Below are 19,363 nucleotides of genomic sequence, written 5' to 3' on the forward strand. Positions count from 1 at the left end.
ACGTACCAAGTGTTATATAACATAAATTTAGTTCAGGAGCCAAACCCTCAGAAGCCCTACAGTCAAAAGTCAAAACGCCACCACCCAAAGGCAAAGCCCTCCTCCTAGACAAGTAGCGTAGGCACCGCCCTCACTCACTCTCCAGTCCACTACTAGAGAACTACAGACAGAAAAACTTCTACAATGACCAAAATACAAGCTTACGAGGACTTCGTGAAGGTCCACGGCATTCTTTTAGCAGCTTCAGGACTACCTCGTACACTGCACCGCAAACTGTTCGACAAACTTACTTCCGAGACTTTCGATGGCGGCGCCTACTTCCAAGTCGACCCATGCCAGGATGGCCGTCAGAGGCGCCTCCTCTTTACCTCTGCGGCCTCCATGCCCAAAGATTCCAATGTTTTTCTCATTGACCACGCCTGGACTTTTCGCCTCTCTGATGCTTATAAACAGGTACTGTCTACTAAATTTTTGTACCTTTATTGTATTCTTTTAGTCAAGTGAGTTCAATTTAATGCAAAGGCTTTTCAGTTTAGAGGTTTCTTTGTTTATTGGATGCTTTGATTTGTTGGTGTTGTTAGAGAACGAACCAACCCAGAGAAAATGATATAGCAATTGTTTAAGCTTTTTTGAAATTGAGTCATTTGAAATGTGATGGTTTTGAGAAATTATGATCATCCCGTGGTATTTTTTTGTGGGTTATGGGTATTAAAAACTTGTGATTGAAAGTTTTGCTAAGAGTTTTGGACACAATGCTAGTGGCACACGCATTTTTCTTCAGCGGTCAAACACCGACTTTCTTGGTGGCATTAAGAATGACATGGTGATGGATTCTAAGCAAGGCATCACGTGTTTGTGGAAGAGTAGTGGTGCTAATGGCACGCGCATTTTTCTTCAGCGGTCAAACACCGGCTTCCTTGGTGGCATTAAGAATGACATGTCGATGGATTCTAAGTAAGGCATCACGTGTTTGTGGAAGAGTAGTGGTGATGTTTAGTGACACTTTTTATCATCCCCTATTTTTTCTCTCTCATCTCTTTAGGATTCACATTAATCTAGCTAAAATTAAAAGGTGTTATGTCATTAAATTTTTATTTCAAATTTGGTCCTCATTCTATTGATTTTTTTTTTGTATTGGGTCCTTTTTTAAAATAAAGTTTTTTTTTTTTTAATTTCATCATTCATCATTGGACTAGTTAGGAATTGAGTTTCATGATTTTTTTTATAAAGTGATCATAACCTCATGACTTGGGTTACAAGTTTGAAAGATTAATCCGGATTGACATCAACATTTTTTAGATCTTTTTTTATACTTATTTTCCTTTTCAATTTCATCCTTTAACATTGAGTTTTTTGAAAATTAGACTTCATGATTTTCATTGCTTTCCATTCAATAGGGTTATCATAGTCTTATGACTTAGATTGTAAGTTTGGTGGGTTAGCCCAGGTTGACCAGAGTCTTTTTCTGGGTCATTTATTTTAGATTGAATATTTTATTTGGTTTTATCATTTGATATTTTATTAGTTTGAGAATTGGGCATCATAATTTGTTTTTTTTTTTAGAGTTATCCTAGCCTCATGACCCATGTCAAAACCTATTTATTTTTTCTTTTCTTTTCTTTTTATAAAAATTCAATTATGTCCTTTAGTATTTGGTTTTTAAGAAATCTAGCTTTGCAATTTTTTATCATATAATTAAATAAAACTAACTTATTTGACTCATTTGGGTTTATTATTTGAGTTGTGATTTTTTTTACTGTTTTTTAAACACACTAGCAACATATGCACATCCCTTTTATATGACAAAAATCTCAACCCGACCACTGACATAACATGAGCCAAGTATCTTACCTAATTGTGATGAAGGAAAATAAGTAGAAATCTGGATTTTTATGGCTTGATATTGTTGCTAGTTATTAAGCATGGTTGTTAAAACTAGATTTTAATTTCAAATCAGAAAACCTATTTTAGAGATCGTGAACCTTAAGATTTGATAAAGTTGGGGAAAAACCTCAAATTAAATTGGGTGTTTCCATAACCAGTGTGATCGGCTTTATATAAGTTTTCATTAAGTTGGATTGGAGTGATCTTTGAACTCTAACGAAAAAGGTATCATATTGAGAAAGGTGACCCTCTGATATTTAAGTTAGCAAATTGTAGAAAGAAATTAATGTACAACAAAAAGGACAAGAACAAAAATAAAGTGTATAAGAGAGTGAATATTATGAATGTCATATGTTGTGTAAAGTTGTTTGTAGTGACCTGACATAATACACACTAATCATATAAAATTATCTTATAAAGTAAAAAGTTTTAAGCATAACATGTCAGAGTAATCATAGAAAATAATTACCTTTACTGCATAGTAAATTTGTAAAATAAGTTATTAGTTATTGCATCTTGTTGTGAAATTTATGAGACTAGTAGGTATCTATACTGATAATTCATGTAATAAAGAACTAGGTGTGTATTGTGTAACATCAAGAGTTTTATGGTGGTGATGTATTATAAGAAATACTCTTATAACTTCCATAACTTTTGTAAAAGAAAATTAGGTGTGTTTTATGTTGCACTAATGGGTGGTTATATGATGTCGTATTGATAAAGCGAGTGTGTACAAGGTATTTGTGTAGTTAGATCACTTATAAAACATTATTTTTTTTCTCTATTTTTCCTTCTTTTTTGCAAGTTATTTAGTCAAGAAAATTTAGGATTAAATTGGAAAGTTATTAAAGAATAATAGATTAAAATAGAAAAAGAAAAAAGTTGGTTGGGAAGTTGATGCGATCATAACTTTAATACCAAGAGACTCATTAGAGGTTTTCATTAGGTTCAGTTATAAAACTTAGAGCAAAGAGATTCAAGGAGATAATTAACGAACTTTTTCAAAATACATGGGTTAGGGTAGACTTTGAGAGGGTATCAAAGAATAAGCCAAGAGACTCATTAAAGGTTTCATTGGGTTCAGTTATAAAACTTAGAGCAAAAAGATTCAAGGAGATAATTAACGAACTTCTTCAAAATACATGGGTTAAGGTAGACTTTGAGAGGGTATCAAAGAATAAAGAATAAGCCTTAATTAATTTGATTCATGTCCAAGAAAAGCTTGTATGAGAGCATCCAAATATTACAGAAAGATTGGAATAAAAAGATTCAAATATGCCAGTTTTGATCTTTTGATATTATTTTGGCCATAAATAGAGCTACAAAATAAATTTTGATGTGATTCTAGTTGCATTGAAAAGTAGATATCCATATATTTTCAATAATATACGGTGGACCTTATAATTCATCTAAATAAGGGAGAGATTTGTTTGAAGTTGGGCTTTGATTCTGTCGACAAATTATAAAATTCAACTTTAATCTTGTTTTAATTAGTTGAGTTATTATTTATTTATCTTTTAATTTATTTTAGGGTTTGCGGAGTTTAAGGGTTTATTGTTATAACCAAGAGTGTCCTTGTTTTGTCACGTTTGCTTTTTCTACTTGAATATAGTTTTTCATTACCTATTTTACTTTTAAGAAGAGGTTGGTCAAAAAAAATACATATGCATTTCCATATAAAATAGCTATAAACATTACTAATAAGGTTTTAGTGGTAATAAGTTGGGATAGATTTTATAAACTAAGCATTTTCTCATTGCACATTTGAAGATATATTTTAATACTTTCATCTTCTTATTGTATGATGATAAATATATTTTTTATATTTTTTTAATTAACATACCTGTGTTGAAGCAATAGATGAGTTTGGTGTAGAGATACCCAAGTCAAGAATGAAGCTAATACCTATGTTATGATATTATGCTTGAGCAAATCTATAAAGTGTTATCAAAAGGATTTTACCCATATCATGAATTTTTTTTATACAAGTTCCAAGATAATTTATACATTTTATATACATTCCTTTTATATGTGTTCTAATCAATGGTGATGATGTTCATTCTTAGAAGCTCATTTAATATGAATCTTATCTAACATCGTGGTCTTTTTTATATAGTCCTTTTTATAAGGACTATATGAGTGAGATTTAAAATATTCAGTTTAAGAATATTTTTCATAATGAGAATGGCTTTTTTAGAGGGTTAGAGTATGAGTATTTTCATTCCTACTTTCTTACATGTTCTATAATGTTTCTTTAAGAAACTAGAGTTGTTTATGTGCATTTAATAATGAATGTAGTTGAGCTAGTTGTTATGTTATCCATTAAGGTAGTGGTAACATTCAAAATTGTTATTAAGTGGTTAAAACAACTTTAGTAAGCAAACTCATTTCAAAGAAGATTTATTAGAGACATGAAGGAGTTTTATACATATGGTATAGATTATAATTACTCTCACATGGCTTGGTGTTCTAAGTTTTTATACATGGAAAGAACTTTTGATGTGTAAAACAAGAATAAACTAGTTTTTGTTTAAGTTCTCATAAATGACATCACTAATAAAATAAAATGAAATTAAATCGAGCCTTTCCACAACTAATGTTTATAAACGACACCACTAATAAAATAAAATAAAATCAAATCAAATTAAATCGAGCCTTTCCACAACTAATGCATTGAGCTTTGTAAGAATTTAAATTAAGTTAAACTAGGTTGGCCCTTGAACACCTACATAAAAAGTCTCATATTAAAATAAGAGACTCAGATATTTAAATTAGTAATTCACAAGAGGAAAATAATATACAATAAAAAGGATAAGAATAAGTTGCATAAAAGAGTGGATGTTATGATTATCTTGTTTTGTGTTTAGTTGTCCATAATTACTTGGTGATCTAAGATATTCAAACACCTCAGTCACATGAAATTACCTCGTAGAGCAGGCATATCACTTAGGAGTAATTATGGAGAATAATTCCCCTCACTATATAGGTAGCCTATAAACAAAGTCATTGGTTGTTATGTCTTATTGTGTTGTTAGTGAGACTTGTAGGCGTCCTCGTTAATAATTCAAGCAACGTAGAACTAGGAGTGCACCTCATAACACCAAATGGTTGCATGACAATGTCGTACTGACAAGGCCAATGACACGATTAAAAGATTGATATCTTCTCTTAAGTGCAGGAGTATTGAAATAATAAATAACCCAACAATATCGAGGTCGAACCACAGGGAGGTTAATTGTATAAATTATGGATAAAAATAATACAACAACAACAACAATAATAAAGGAAAAAAATTGACGAGAACTTTGAGATGGAAGGACGAAAACTTTGAGATGGAAGATTAACGTAAGGATTAAATAATGATCACAATAAATGTCAAGATTAGAGGATCCAGGTATGTCAAACAAGTATAACATATACTCTTATTATTCAATTAGAAACCACACACAAAGGAGGTTTCAATCAGATTATAAATTGTTAACATGATTACATTAGTCATTTTATTCGATCAATGTTAATACTTGTAAATCTCGTCAGACATTCATAATTATAACTTATATTAACAACAAATCAAGTTCCTTTCATAGCTCAGGTGTCGGTTATACCATACAGTATGGGCTATGAAAGTGCCAAGCATTTGTTGTACCAAGTGTTATACAACATAAATCAAGATTAGTCATTTAACAAGCAAAGTATTAAAGAGTAAACAAGATAACAAATATAAAATATGTTAGTATCAAATATTAAAGTTCATATTGAGTTTACATATACTTATTTTTACACTATTAGTGTAACATTTTCACCTTCACATAATAAACTTAGCTAAATATAATGAAAAAAAAAACAAAAAAAACATAAATAAGATAAAAGTTAACTATGTAAAGGAAAGGAATTAAAAGACATAAGTTTAATATTAATAAAAGCAAAATATAAACAATACAAAAAATACAAAGAGAGAAAGCAAGAGCATGATCTTAATTTAGAAACCAGGATACCTAAAGGCATGGTAAATACCTTCTTTTATAAGCAAAAATTAAAAACTATTGATTTAATGACTAATTTATGAATGGATGACCAACTCTTGACTTGGTGATAATCATTATCTTCTTTTGTCTGCCCAAAACATTATTAATAATGTCAAAATTGAAACTACTTAAAAACATGAAAGTTGTAGGAAATTGTCTCAGCTTTTCAAAAAAAAAAAATTATTTAGACTTCTAGAACTCCAGATATGGGTCAAACACTGAACAGTGCACAGGCTGGAGGACAGATTCGGACTTCTTTGTTGTTGCTATAATTTGAACTTAAAAATAACTTTTTTAAATCTTAGACTCCATATAAAAATTATTCGTTTATACCTTACATTTCCATCCATATAGAATATATCTAAATCCAAAATCTACAACTTCAAATATGACCCAATTATCAAATAGTATTCTGGTTTGAACTATATCAGCATTTCTTTTATAAGTTTGGTCATTTCTTTATCCTTTCAATTTCAATTCTTAAATTCATCAATCAAGCCTATCCTTTCAATTTCAGTTCTTAAATTCATCAATCAATCCTTTTATTTATGTGATAAGCCTATATTTAAAATGAACATTTACCACAAATTAAAAATATCTTATATTATTAAATATATTATTATAAAAATTATTTTAATTAAAAAATTATTAATACTTCAAGTGCAAAATAATAATATAAAACCTTAATAAAAATATATTTTTAAATACTAATAAGTCAAGTACCCATAACTTCCATAATTTTTGTAATGAGAACTCAGGCATGTGTCGCATAATACTAATGGGTAGTTACACAATGTTGCTTTAACAAAACAAGTATGTACCAAATATTTGGGTTATTAAAGAATGTGTAGGATATTTTTTTTTTCCTTTTCATTTTCCTTTCTGCTAATAAGTGGTTACGCAATGCTACTTTAACAAAGTAGGTATGTACCAAATACTTTAGTTGTTAACTATTTTTTTTTCTCTATTTTATTTTTTTTTCCTTTCTGCTAATATGTACCAAATACTTGAGTTGTTAACTATTTTTTTTTCTCTATTTTCACTTTAAATTTTTTAATAAATTTTTAATTTAGTCCCGCATCACACATGTTACATATGTTAGCATGTGGAAAAGATCTATCACTTTATAACAGTGTGTATGACTTCAATGATGACTTTTTTTTTCTAATATTATTAGATTTATCATTAAGATTTTTATATTGTATGGCATGCGGTGTAATTAAAGCTATTGCAATGCTTTATAGTATTTTCTCTTTTTTCATTTTGTTCTCTTTCATACCTTAATTTGCCCACATTATTTATGACCAATAAATAAAACTAGAATGGAATTCATTTTGAAAAATGCTTTACACTAGAGTCTATGGGATTTTTAAACCATTAAAAGAATATAATATCAGTGAATTTTCCAAATACTTTTCATTTAAAATTGCATTAAAGTAATATTTTATTTATTTATTAAAATTTATTTTTAATATCAACACATCAAGACAATTCAAAAATATTTAAAAAATTAATTTTAAACAAAAAAATAAATGAATTTTGACCTGGTAACTACAACATAATTTCAACGCATCAATTATACCCATTCTAATCACTATTATATCTTTAAAAAAACTTCAAGTCTGGATTTATAACAGTGAGTTTTCACCAGCATCTCAATAGAAATCTTTGAAGTTGTCACAAGCGAAGTCATTGAAGTGGTTAGCAGGGAGCAATATAAACACACATCAATCAAACATCGAAGGCAGAAGAAAAATAAATGATAAAAAATGCAACATTTTCATGAGGATGAAGGTAGGTGCTGATTTTGGTGAGTAGTTTATGCCAAAAAACAAAACATTTTACTGGCTCAGAGTCGGAGGAGCTCCACCCAGCACTACAAACCCTAGTCAAGTTACGCAATGATAGTAAATATACCTAGCCATTTACATGTACATACAGCTCAGTACAGTGTTAGAATCCTAGGGAATCCTAATCTACATTGATGAGAATACATGCACAATGCATTAAACAATGCCAGCATATAAACCAGTAGCTGTTTAGCTGTTGAACTGCTTAATCCAGAAGCCTGGTATAAGCTTTCTCAGGCCTGCTATAAACTTCAAGTTGTAGTCCCTTGGGCGAAATACTGAAGAATATTGATAAGTTACTAAGTCATCACCATTTTTATCTTCATATAAAGAAAAGAAGTGAACTTTTTATTAAAAAGAGAATAGACACCATCATTGTGAGTTTTAATCTGCATCAAAAATTTCCTAGATTGCGGCATACTTGAAGTTAAACATCATTAGGTTCATTAGAGGTGCTACAAGCATGAACAACACAATGTTTAACCTAAAGACAACCAATGTCTAGAACAACAAAAACAAAAAAAATAAGAGACAAGTTTTTCATTTAAATTGAAGTCAAAAGATAGGCCTTCGCTCTACTCCAACATGGGGTATCTATCAAAAACTAACAGGAGCACAGTTTCGATTCCCTAGAAACAAATTTCAGGAAATATTCTTCACCAGACCAAACATATAATAGATCACATCACTTGAAATCCCAAAGTCAGATCTTTGCAGGTTCACTTAGCTACTAGAGAGGATGGTTTAATCAGCAATGTCAGCCTCGAAAGAAACGAAATCACAAAGAACCCACATGGATAAGCATTTTAAGCCAGTTGTTGAATCATTGAAGGTTCAGAATATCACAAATCACCATGAAACAAGAGAATTACAAAGAAACAAATAAAAACCCACATCTCCTTCCCCGCATGCCAATTTAATCAAATGTTCTCGAGAAAGAAAAAAAAAACTTGCGATAAGAGATACCTTATGTAATTCTCATACAGATTAACAAAACAACGTTGGAGTATTATTATACTACATAAGGTCATATGTATACCACGGCAGGAGAAAGCTTAATTATATCTCCAGGTGACCCAACAATAGGCAGATTTCCCACACTTTCCAAGAAAATATTCAGCCGAATTCCAGGTTTCGGATACGATTCATCAACTATTTTCACTGTGCAAAAAATTTCTAAAAATTCGTAAAAATTAATACACACGCATATGCATATATAAAAGAGTGGCTCAGAACAGACACCTTTATAAAAGAAGTTCATCAATCTACTACCAACCACGAAAAATTAATTAGTTTTCTGGTAGCAGCCGTAAGTCCGGCCTTTTTTTATCATCATCGCCACTCAAAAATCAGGATTTGTTTTTAAACCGATAAAAAATAAAAGCTGAAACAGGAGTTTTTTTAAACATACCGTGCCCGAACACGTGAACGACGCCGATTAGATTGCCTTTTGCTAGTTAATAGAAGAAACGGCCCTCTTTATTTACAGAAACTTGTAGTCGTCTCCCTCTTCCATCTCTCTCTCTCTCTCTCTCTCACTCACTTGTGACTATCACCTTGTGCTCCCTCTACTTATTTAGGGTTTTTGTGAAGGGTAGGAGGCGCACTTTTTCTTTTTTCATTTGAAGCACGTTCTTACCTTTTTGCCCTTCCTTTGTTCTAAAACAAAAGGTTGATTTTCGAATAAAGTTTTTTCTCTTAAAAAATAAAAATAAAAATTGGATGAAGTTTGTAAATTGTAAATATTGTTGCTTATATATTTTAAGAATTGTTTTTTTTTGTTTTTTTCCTGAAAAAAAGGATGGTTTTACTGGAAACACATATGCTAGCAAGCATTACTCAAATTACAATGTATTAAGAGTTTGTTTACAAACGTTGATACACAATAGTGTTTTTTTTTAATTTTTTATTAAAAATTATTTTTATATATTTTTAAATTATTTAAATGTGATAATATCAAAAATAATTTTTTAAAAATAAAAAAAATATTATTTTAATATATTTTTATATTAAAAATACCACAATTATTATTATAATTTCAAATATATCCTAAGTTTTTATCCACTAATCTATCTTCTTCCTGATTTTAATCTATCGTATTCCTAAAGATGTCAAAAGGCATATATTGCAATCTACTAACTAATTTAATTTGTTTTTGTTATTTTATTAATAATACTCTAAAAAGGAAAAGTAATACACTAAAACATAAAACATGTGAAAAAAAAATATTGTAATAATAAATAATATTTTTCTTCATATTTTGGTGGGCTCTAAGAAACAAAATTACATTTTTGTCTTATAATTTTTTAATTAATGTTTTTTTAATTTTATTTTTTAATATTATATTTATCCGTGAGGAGTAGTCATGGTGCGCGCAAGCTGGCCCGAACACCCCACGTAAATAAAATAAAAAAAAGTATTGTAGTAATAAATAATATTTTCCTTCATATTTTGGTGGGTTCTAAGAAACAAAATTACATTTTTGTCTTATAATTTTTTAATTAATGTTTTTTTAATTTTATTTTTTAATATTATATTTATTTTTTATTATGTTATCTCATTTTCATGATAAAAAACATGAGTTTGATAGGTTAACCCGGTTGGTTAGAGTTTTTTTTTAATTTTTTAATTTTATCCTTTAATATTGGGTTAATTAAAAATTAGACTTTCTGATTTGTTTTATTTACTTTACATTAGGTTAATTTGATTTCATAACCCGAGAATATTATTTAACGGGTTAACCCAAGTTGATTTGAGTTGTTTTTTGTATATTTTTATTTGAGATTTTTTCTAATTTTATCATTCAATATTGGATCAATTGGGAATTGAACTTTATAATCTGTTTTGATTTATTTTCTATAATGCTATATTGATCTCATGATAAAGGTTACAGGTTTTGGTATTTTGGTTAAATCAAGTCTTTTTTTTTAAGAGGTTATCTCAGTCTTATATCTTTCAATATTAGATTTGTTTTTTATTGATTTGAATTGCAGGTTTGATAGATTAATCTAGTTGACTTAATTTTTTTAATTGAATTTCCCCCCTAATTTTATCATTTAATATCTTATTTGATTGAGAATTAAACATTATGATTTATTTTAATTTTGATTTTTATGATGTTATTTTAATGTTATGACCTGAAAATAATACTTAACAGGTTAATCTATATTGACTTTGCTCATTTTTTATGTCATTGTTTTAATTAATTTTTTTACAAATTTCATTGACTCATTTTTTATGTCATTATTTTAATTAAATTTTTTACAAATTTCATTGTTCAATATTGGGGCCAACATGATCGATAAAGCATTAAGTTTCATAGTTTATTTTTATTTGCTCTTTTTTGGGTTATTTCAATCTCATGGTCAACATCATGGATTTAACAAGTTAATTCGGGTTAAATCAAATATTTTTTCTTTCTTTCTTTCTTTTTATGAGGTTAATAGGTCGTATAATTTGGATCATGAGTTTGGTGGAATGACTTGTGTTATTTTTTATGTTATTTTTTTAATTGACTTTTTTTTTTAGTTTTATCCTTCAACATTGAACTGATTGAGAATTGAACTTTATAATTTGTTATAATTTTCTTTCTATTAGGCTATCTCAATTTTATAACCTAAGTTGTGAGTTTCACAGGTTAATTCAGGTTGTTTTTTTTTTCATTAATTGTGTTTTTCTTTTAATTTCATCATTCAACATTGAGATTGAAAATTAGACTTTATAATTTGTTTTAATTTGTTTTTTATGAAGTTATCATAGTCTCATAACCTGAATTATAAATTTAACATATTAACTCGAGTTGATTCAAGCTATTCCAATAAGTTGTTATCTTAATGTAAAACAAGATGTCATTTTGAAAAAAAAATATTGAGTTAAACTATGTTTTTACGAGTCATCCAGGTTGTTTTTTAGACCTACAAAGTCAAGCGGATTACATTTAATCAACCTTTATATAATTTAATTTTTTATTAAAAAAATATTAGCGATATTTAAATATTTTTTTATATTTTAAAAAAATTGATCTGACACCGCGGGTCAAAGTTCCACTACAAAAACTAAAAGAGATAGTAAAAATATTGTGAACCATATTTATTTTTATTATGGATTTATACAATAATTCAAGTTTAATTTCTTATCTTTTTTTCTATTAGACAAAATTTATTTTACTCTTTTTTTATTTTTCTATGTGTCCTTTCCTTAACCACATTTCTTCCTCCTCTCTCTTTTTGAACTTTTTTGCACCTACGATTATGCTTTTTTAATTTATCTCCTTTTTATGAACCAAATCAATAAGGGAGAGAAAAACTATAGAGAAGGTTAATTTTCATAGATTTAACAATGATTAAAGCAATGTTTGATTTGTAGGTTTCATAAAAATTAACTCAAGAAACCTATATAACCTGGCAAGAATTTAACTTTCAAAAGTCACAAGCCTGATTCAAGGAAAGAGATCCATAGGGAGTTGTCATTGCTACTTGGGTCACCAAAATATAAATTCACCATGTTTGTAACACCCCGTGATTTAATACATTGGTAAATGAACTTTAAGCCTTAACTTAAGAAAATGAGTGTTTTTTTACCAAACTTATATAGGACTTGTCAAAAATTTTATTGAATTTTTGAGAGAGTTTCCTTTATACTAAGAAATCCCAAGTTATCGACAATCATCCTATACACATCTTATACTAATTTCTCAATTATATCATAATCATGTTGAACCTCAACAACACATCATTCATGGTACATGCATAATATTTCACATATTGATTCCTTTCCCATTAACACATATAATTCATAATAAATGGAAGTAAAACATTAAGATTACACATACAAAATAGTGCAATTTTATGTCCCATACTTAATATAAAAGGAGAACTATTATATATTAAGTCATTTAGTTTTTTAAATAAAAAATATATTAATGTTCATTTCTTCTCTAATCATACAAAAGGAGACTAGAATACCTAAAACACTACTTCTAGCATGAATGTGAAAGACATACAATTTCATAATATATAGAATAAATATAGTAAGAATAAAATATAGCAAAGAAGAAAAATCACTAAATACATGCGCATGTAATTAAACATATATTTAACGATATGCAATCATAGTTCTTTGAAATTCTTATTTAACCTTCCATTATAATGTCTCTATTCATCATTCCTGAAATCGTTCATCATTTTCATTTTGTGTCTTGTTTCACCGTATGAACACATTTAATTCGTTATAATATCTACCATGTTATTTCTCTCTCTCTTTCTTTCTCTATCTTTATATCAATTCTAATCCTAAAATCTATTATACTCATTATAGCTCTTCTATATAAATAATTAAAACTCATTATGTTTTTTTTTTAATTTTTTTTTTCAAATATATTCAACTTATATATTTCTTGTGCCTATTTTGGCACATTCTAATGTTTCTTTAGATTTTCAATAAAATCTCTTCTTATCATCGAACTTACTATCATTTTCACAATATTCATATCCGATCCATCTTAAAATAATATGAATATCTTACATGCATCAATTAATCAATCTATTTAATTCATCAATCTAATCTCATTTGGCCACTATAATTAAGGCCAAATTTTATAATCCATCACTCATATAGTTGACTAATTATATAATTCTTTATTTACTTTCTCACATCATTCTATATAGTAACCAACTTACTTCTTGTTGAATACCGTGTATTTAACATATAAAAATTTTAACTCTGGTAATACATTTTCTTTAAATTCTAAATATTATAACAAATTATTTCTATGCATCTTCAATGTTTGAACCAAGCCCTTTATGATCTTATACAATAGGTATAACAATTGGTAGTCATTGTCATACATCGTTTCATCACTGTTATTAGTATTTTATTACATTATTATAATTACCACCAAATTCTTATCATATTAACAACAACACAAAACCTCAATACAATATATTTACATTGTGAGTCATAATCCTTTGACATTGCGCATTACACAATTCTCAAATTATATTAATTACAATTCATCAAATAATTTAAATTACATCATATATATATATATATATAAAAAAAAATTGAATCCCTCAATTGTACAATACCTACCATGGTCAATAAACTTTTATTTTTAAATTGAATCCCTCAATTGTACAACACCTACCATGGTCAATAAACTTTTATTTTTACATTCCAAACAATACAATCTTTGCCTTTATCTTTTACAAGGATTAGATCTTCATCAATTTAATTTTTTTCTTCAATAATCCACAACATAAACACAATTTACCACTTTTTTTAACTGTTAGGTTTCATCTAACATTCTATTTATAGTATAATAAATTAGTTATCCTGACAATATTAACACCACACAAATCAGTTTAACTCAAATTACATATTTCAGTAATTAGAAAAACTAATGGGACCAATCCATTACCGAATAACTAGTTCTTTCACCCATTTTATTCCATAATTTCCAATCAATATTAATCTCTTTAAGGCCGAATGAATAATCCTTTCAAGATGTCAATCCCTATTTCATTAACACTTTTAATCATTCCTTATCAGAAATAATGTTATAACACCTCTCCCCTAAAACTTGGAAGGGAATACCAACACTAATGAATTTTCATTAGTGTCATTACTCGTCCATATCGGGATCGACTAATTAAGTTTGTTGTAAATGCCAACATCAATTCCATCGGTTGATGTCATTGATCATTTTCAACTCGAAATAGTCAATCAGATTTTTCTTTCCATAATACCTTGGAATATTTCCAGAAATGCCGATTATTAGCTTTCACTTTAAGAATAACTAATCAAGTTTCATGTGATTGTTGATATGGACGTCACTAGTCAATATCATTAACTATTCTTAACTGAATAGTTAATCAAGTTTAATATCTATTATTTTTAGGGGTGATCGTGCCTATGTTAGTAAACCTTACTAACGTCATTAGCCTCTGTATTCAGGATCAATTAATCAAGTTTGAGGAACGATTATCAACGGAGTCCATTAATGTAATTCATATTCTTAAATCAATCACGTACTCAAATTCATTTCTATTTCTTGGTTATTTCACTTCATTCATTCTCTTTGTGGTTTCACTCATAGATGTAAAGACCAAGAATTTACCAGGTTAGTAAAATTAATGTTATGTAAAAAGTGTAGGTATAAAACATTTATCTGCTATAGAAGCTCAACTCGCGCTCCCTAGTGGTTATTGTGCCCCTCATGTGGTCCCTCTTTAAGCTCTTATTATACAAGCTCCTGAGAAGTTGGTTCCCTCTTCAAAAGCTTTTTCTATATTTCAATATAACATCCTGAATTAATATTCAAATATTCCCGATTTATTCATAATATTCATAAATTTACAAAATCAAATACTTTTATAAACAAATTCATAAAATAAAATACTTCTATAAACAATTTCTATGGATGTATTTTATTTTCATTCTTTTCATTTAAATTCATTTATATTAGAATTTATTTGCACTAATATTAAATGTCCAATTAACTCAATTCTTTATCAATGATTTTCAATATACAAAAGACATGACTTTTCGTTACCATTTTTTTTCTAGTGTCTAAAGAAATGAATTCTCATCAGCAATTTTCTAATTTTCCAAGACGTTTAATTTATCGTCAAACAATGTAATTTCGCTTAAATTTCAACAATGGCTACACATGCCAATATTTTTCAAAGCACACTCCAAATGATTTCTTATATCATAATTCAATTTACAACATCCATTACCATGATTTTCTATTCATTTCTTCATAAAAACACATAATTTATCAAATATTTCAACACCTATTTAACTCACATTGCCAGTTGACACGACGAAAAGATTGATGTAGTACTCTCGTAAAGCTTTTTCAAATTTTAATTAACATGAAATTTTAACCTAAGATAAACTAATAAGTCTGTAGATTCCTAATAAAATTTAAGCCCGATTCAACAATCAGATTGAGATATATTATCGATACTGTAAAACTAGACAATTTACGTCAAAATCTGAATTTCATGCATGAACTTATTTACTTAAATCATCATGAAATTTCACCTTAACTTATACTCAATAAATTCAATATTACCTATATATCACTAATTTGTCAAAATAACTTTTTTGACTGGGTTTACATATCTTCTCTTTTTTTTTGTTTTTCTATCTATTGAAACTTATAGCTGGTTTTGACAATGATACAAGTTTTAAACTAAAAATGATAACCCTCATTTAGACTTTAACAATACTTTTAAATTTGTTTATGGAGACCATTCTTTTTCTTACATGACATATTTATTATCATTCCCACTATTTATTCTTTTCTTTCATACCAAATCTTCATTATTCATTGAGACCTCATTACTTGATCCTATGTTTTTTTTTTTTTTTAACGGGGCTTTAAAATGTTATTGATGATGAAGCTAGTGACGTCGATTTTGTTACAAAAATTGCAACTACCCCCCATTAGTGGGCTAGACCAGTGCTTGTAACTTCTAATAAATTGACCAACATCCAATGATGATTATGGGTAAGTTAGTTTGATTTTTTTCATTTAAGAAGAGCTTGACTCTCTTTATTGTTAGTCCACCATGTAGACATTTTATAGATGACATGGATATAGGTTTAAAAATATCATTATTCTCATTAATAAGACTATTTAAAGACATTAGGCTAAAAACCACTCCTTTATTATTAACCTTCTCCAAAAATTGAGACATGAACAACAAACTCTTTTTTTATCTATCTGAACCACATAAAATACCCTTATCTCTCTAGCACCAATACATGTTTCTCTTTGATACTAAGGGTGTACGTGTTGCATCACCTTTTTTCACACTATATTTTTTTATCATATTACTAAAACATGTCTCTAACAATATAAAACATGTATCAATAGACACTATATTACACCAAACATTATTAAAACACTTCGTGCATATGAAAAATGAAAACAAACATGGTTGTCTATTTTAAGTTACAACTTCTACATTGCCCATGTTAATATTACATTCTCGGAACTCTCACCATCAATGATTAGGTTGCATAACTTCTTTGTAATTGTACAAATTGTATTAAAGATGTTAGTATATAGCCAATCTTCACCTAAATCATCGTTAGGAGTTAGCAAACTCTTTTGGATTATCGAGGTAGCATTGTCATCTATATATAGAATCCTATTACCACTTTTATCATTATAAACAGGCTATTTAGTGGCTTCACTCTTTTCTTCGAACTCATCATTTATTAAAAGACTTACTCGTGCGATTCTTTGGCTTATGATACTCATTAGCACAATAACCTCACTCACCACATCTATAACACCAAATTGTGACATATGGTTTGCTCAATAATAGATTTAGGTTGATTAATTATTTTTTTTGTTTTTCTATCCATTGAAACTTATCGCTGGTTTTGACAACGATACAAGTTTTAAACTAAAAATCATAACCCTCATTTAGACTTTAACAATACTTTTAAATTTGTTTATGGAGACCATTCTTTTTCTTACATGACATATTTATTATCATTCCCACTATTTATTCTTTTCTTTCATACCAAATCTTCATTATTCATTGAGACCTCATTACTTGATCTTATGTTTTTTTTTTTTTTTAACGAGGCTTTACAATGTTCTTGATGATGAAGCTAGTGACGTCGATTTTGTTACAAAAATTGCAACTACCCCCCATCAGTGGGCTAGACCAGTGCTTGTAACTTCTAATAAATTGACCAACATCCAATGATGATTATGGGTAAGTTAGTTTGATTTTTTTCATTTAAGAAGAGCTTGACTCTCTTTATTGTTAGTCCACCATATAGACATTTTAGAGATGACATGGATATAGGTTTAAAAATATCATTATTCTCATTAATAAGACTATTTAAAGACATTAGGCTAAAAACCACTCCTTTATTATTAACCTTCTCCAAAAATTGAGACATGAATAACAAACTCTTTTTTTATCTATCTGAACCACATAAAATACCCTTATCTCTCTAGCACCAATACATGTTTCTCTTTGATACTAAGGGTGTACATGTTGCATCACCTTTTTCACACTATATTTTTTTTATCATATTACTAAAACATGTCTCTAACAATATAAAACATGTATCAATAGACACTATATTACACCAAACATTATTAAAACACTTCGTGCATATGAAAAATGAAAACAAACATGGTTGTCTATTTTAAGTTACAACTTCTACATTGCCCATGTTAATATTACATTCTCAGAACTCTCACCATCAATAATTAGGTTGCATAACTTCTTTGTAATTGTACAAATTGTATTAAAGATGTTAGTATATAGCCAATCTTCACCTAAATCATCGTTAGGAGTTAGCAAACTCTTTTGGATTATCGAGGTAGCATTGTCATCTATATATAGAATCCTATTACCACTTTTATCATTATAAACAGGCTATTTAGTGGCTTCACTCTTTTCTTCGAACTCATCATTTATTAAAAGACTTACTCGTGCGATTCTTTGGCTTATGATACTCATTAGCACAATAACCTCACTCACCACATCTATAACACCAAATTGTGACATATGGTTTGCTCAATAATAGATTTAGGTTGATTAATTGTTTGCTAGTAATTGGTGCGCACACCTTTAGTACTTTGGTATACTTGAGTGCTTTTATTGGCTCCCTTAACTATTTCTCCATAATTAAAGCTCTACGATAAACTTTGAAAATTGTCCATAACAATTACGAACAAAGCACATCTTATATGGACCGTCATAACCTATTTAACTATAATGTCACCAATTACTATTTTATTTGTAACAGGTCATTTCTGATCAATAGTTGATATAACTCCTTAATTTACTTATCAAAGAACCTTACCCATTCCTTTAACATGTAAAATTATAATGTAATGTTTACATGTACTCAAAAAGAAAAAAAATAACCATTCATATTTTTCTTCATCTTTTAGTAGTCACAAATCATGGGTTTATCCTTTCACTTAAGAGTTCTCTTTAATTGTTCCTACCATGCAAAAGCTTGCCTTTTAAATCTGATAGTAATTAACTTTTATTTATTTTGGACCTTCATCTCAATTTCATGTAACCAATAATTAAATTCCTGAGCTTCTAAGATGCTTACAAACTCAAGAAGTTTCATTAAAACACAAGTCTTTATGGTACTCATAAGGCTACCTCCTCCACTCACACGCATTAAACAAGTTCTTATCACTAGTTATAAATTCATGATCATTCATCATTTGATCCTCTGAATCTTGCTATTTCAAATGACAAGTTAATTATATAATTTGCCTATATAAATTCTAATCAAACAATGTAATAACAAAAACAACTAAAAACACTAGGTTTGGTGCTAGTTAACGCAACCGAATCTAAATATATTAAAAATAAAGAGAACATTAAGACAAAATTCATAAAAAAAGGTTGAAAATAAACTATAAGCGTACTATATATTTTAATTAAAAATGATCATGTCAATCCCTAACTTGAAAAAACATAAAAATTATAATAGTTTATATAAACATATATCTACCTTAATCGGAAAGGAAAGATAACCCTAATCAAACATCAAAAAATAAAGACCGAAAATCTGAAATTAATAAGAAAAAAACCAAAA

General features: G+C 28.3%; 1 long non-coding RNA gene across 4 annotated transcripts; it reads right to left on the reverse strand.

Moving 5' to 3' along the window:
- Positions 1 to 7,656: 7,656 nt before the first annotated feature.
- LOC105133347 (uncharacterized) lies at positions 7,657 to 9,403 on the reverse strand. 4 transcript variants are annotated; one of them, XR_843779.1, is made up of 4 exons: positions 9,176 to 9,403; positions 9,002 to 9,079; positions 8,799 to 8,920; positions 7,657 to 8,148 (listed from the first exon to the last, which is right to left on the reverse strand). It is a non-coding gene; the product is annotated as an uncharacterized LOC105133347 (long non-coding RNA). The 4 variants fall into 4 exon arrangements; XR_843777.1 differs by lacking the exon at positions 9,002 to 9,079 and having other exon boundaries at positions 9,171 to 9,400; XR_843778.1 differs by lacking the exon at positions 9,002 to 9,079 and having other exon boundaries at positions 9,176 to 9,399.
- Between the last annotated feature and the right edge of the window lie 9,960 nt (positions 9,404 to 19,363).

Source organism: Populus euphratica, unplaced genomic scaffold (assembly GCF_000495115.2).
Source record: "Populus euphratica unplaced genomic scaffold, PopEup_1.0 scaffold114.1, whole genome shotgun sequence".
Lineage (NCBI taxonomy): Eukaryota > Viridiplantae > Streptophyta > Magnoliopsida > Malpighiales > Salicaceae > Populus > Populus euphratica.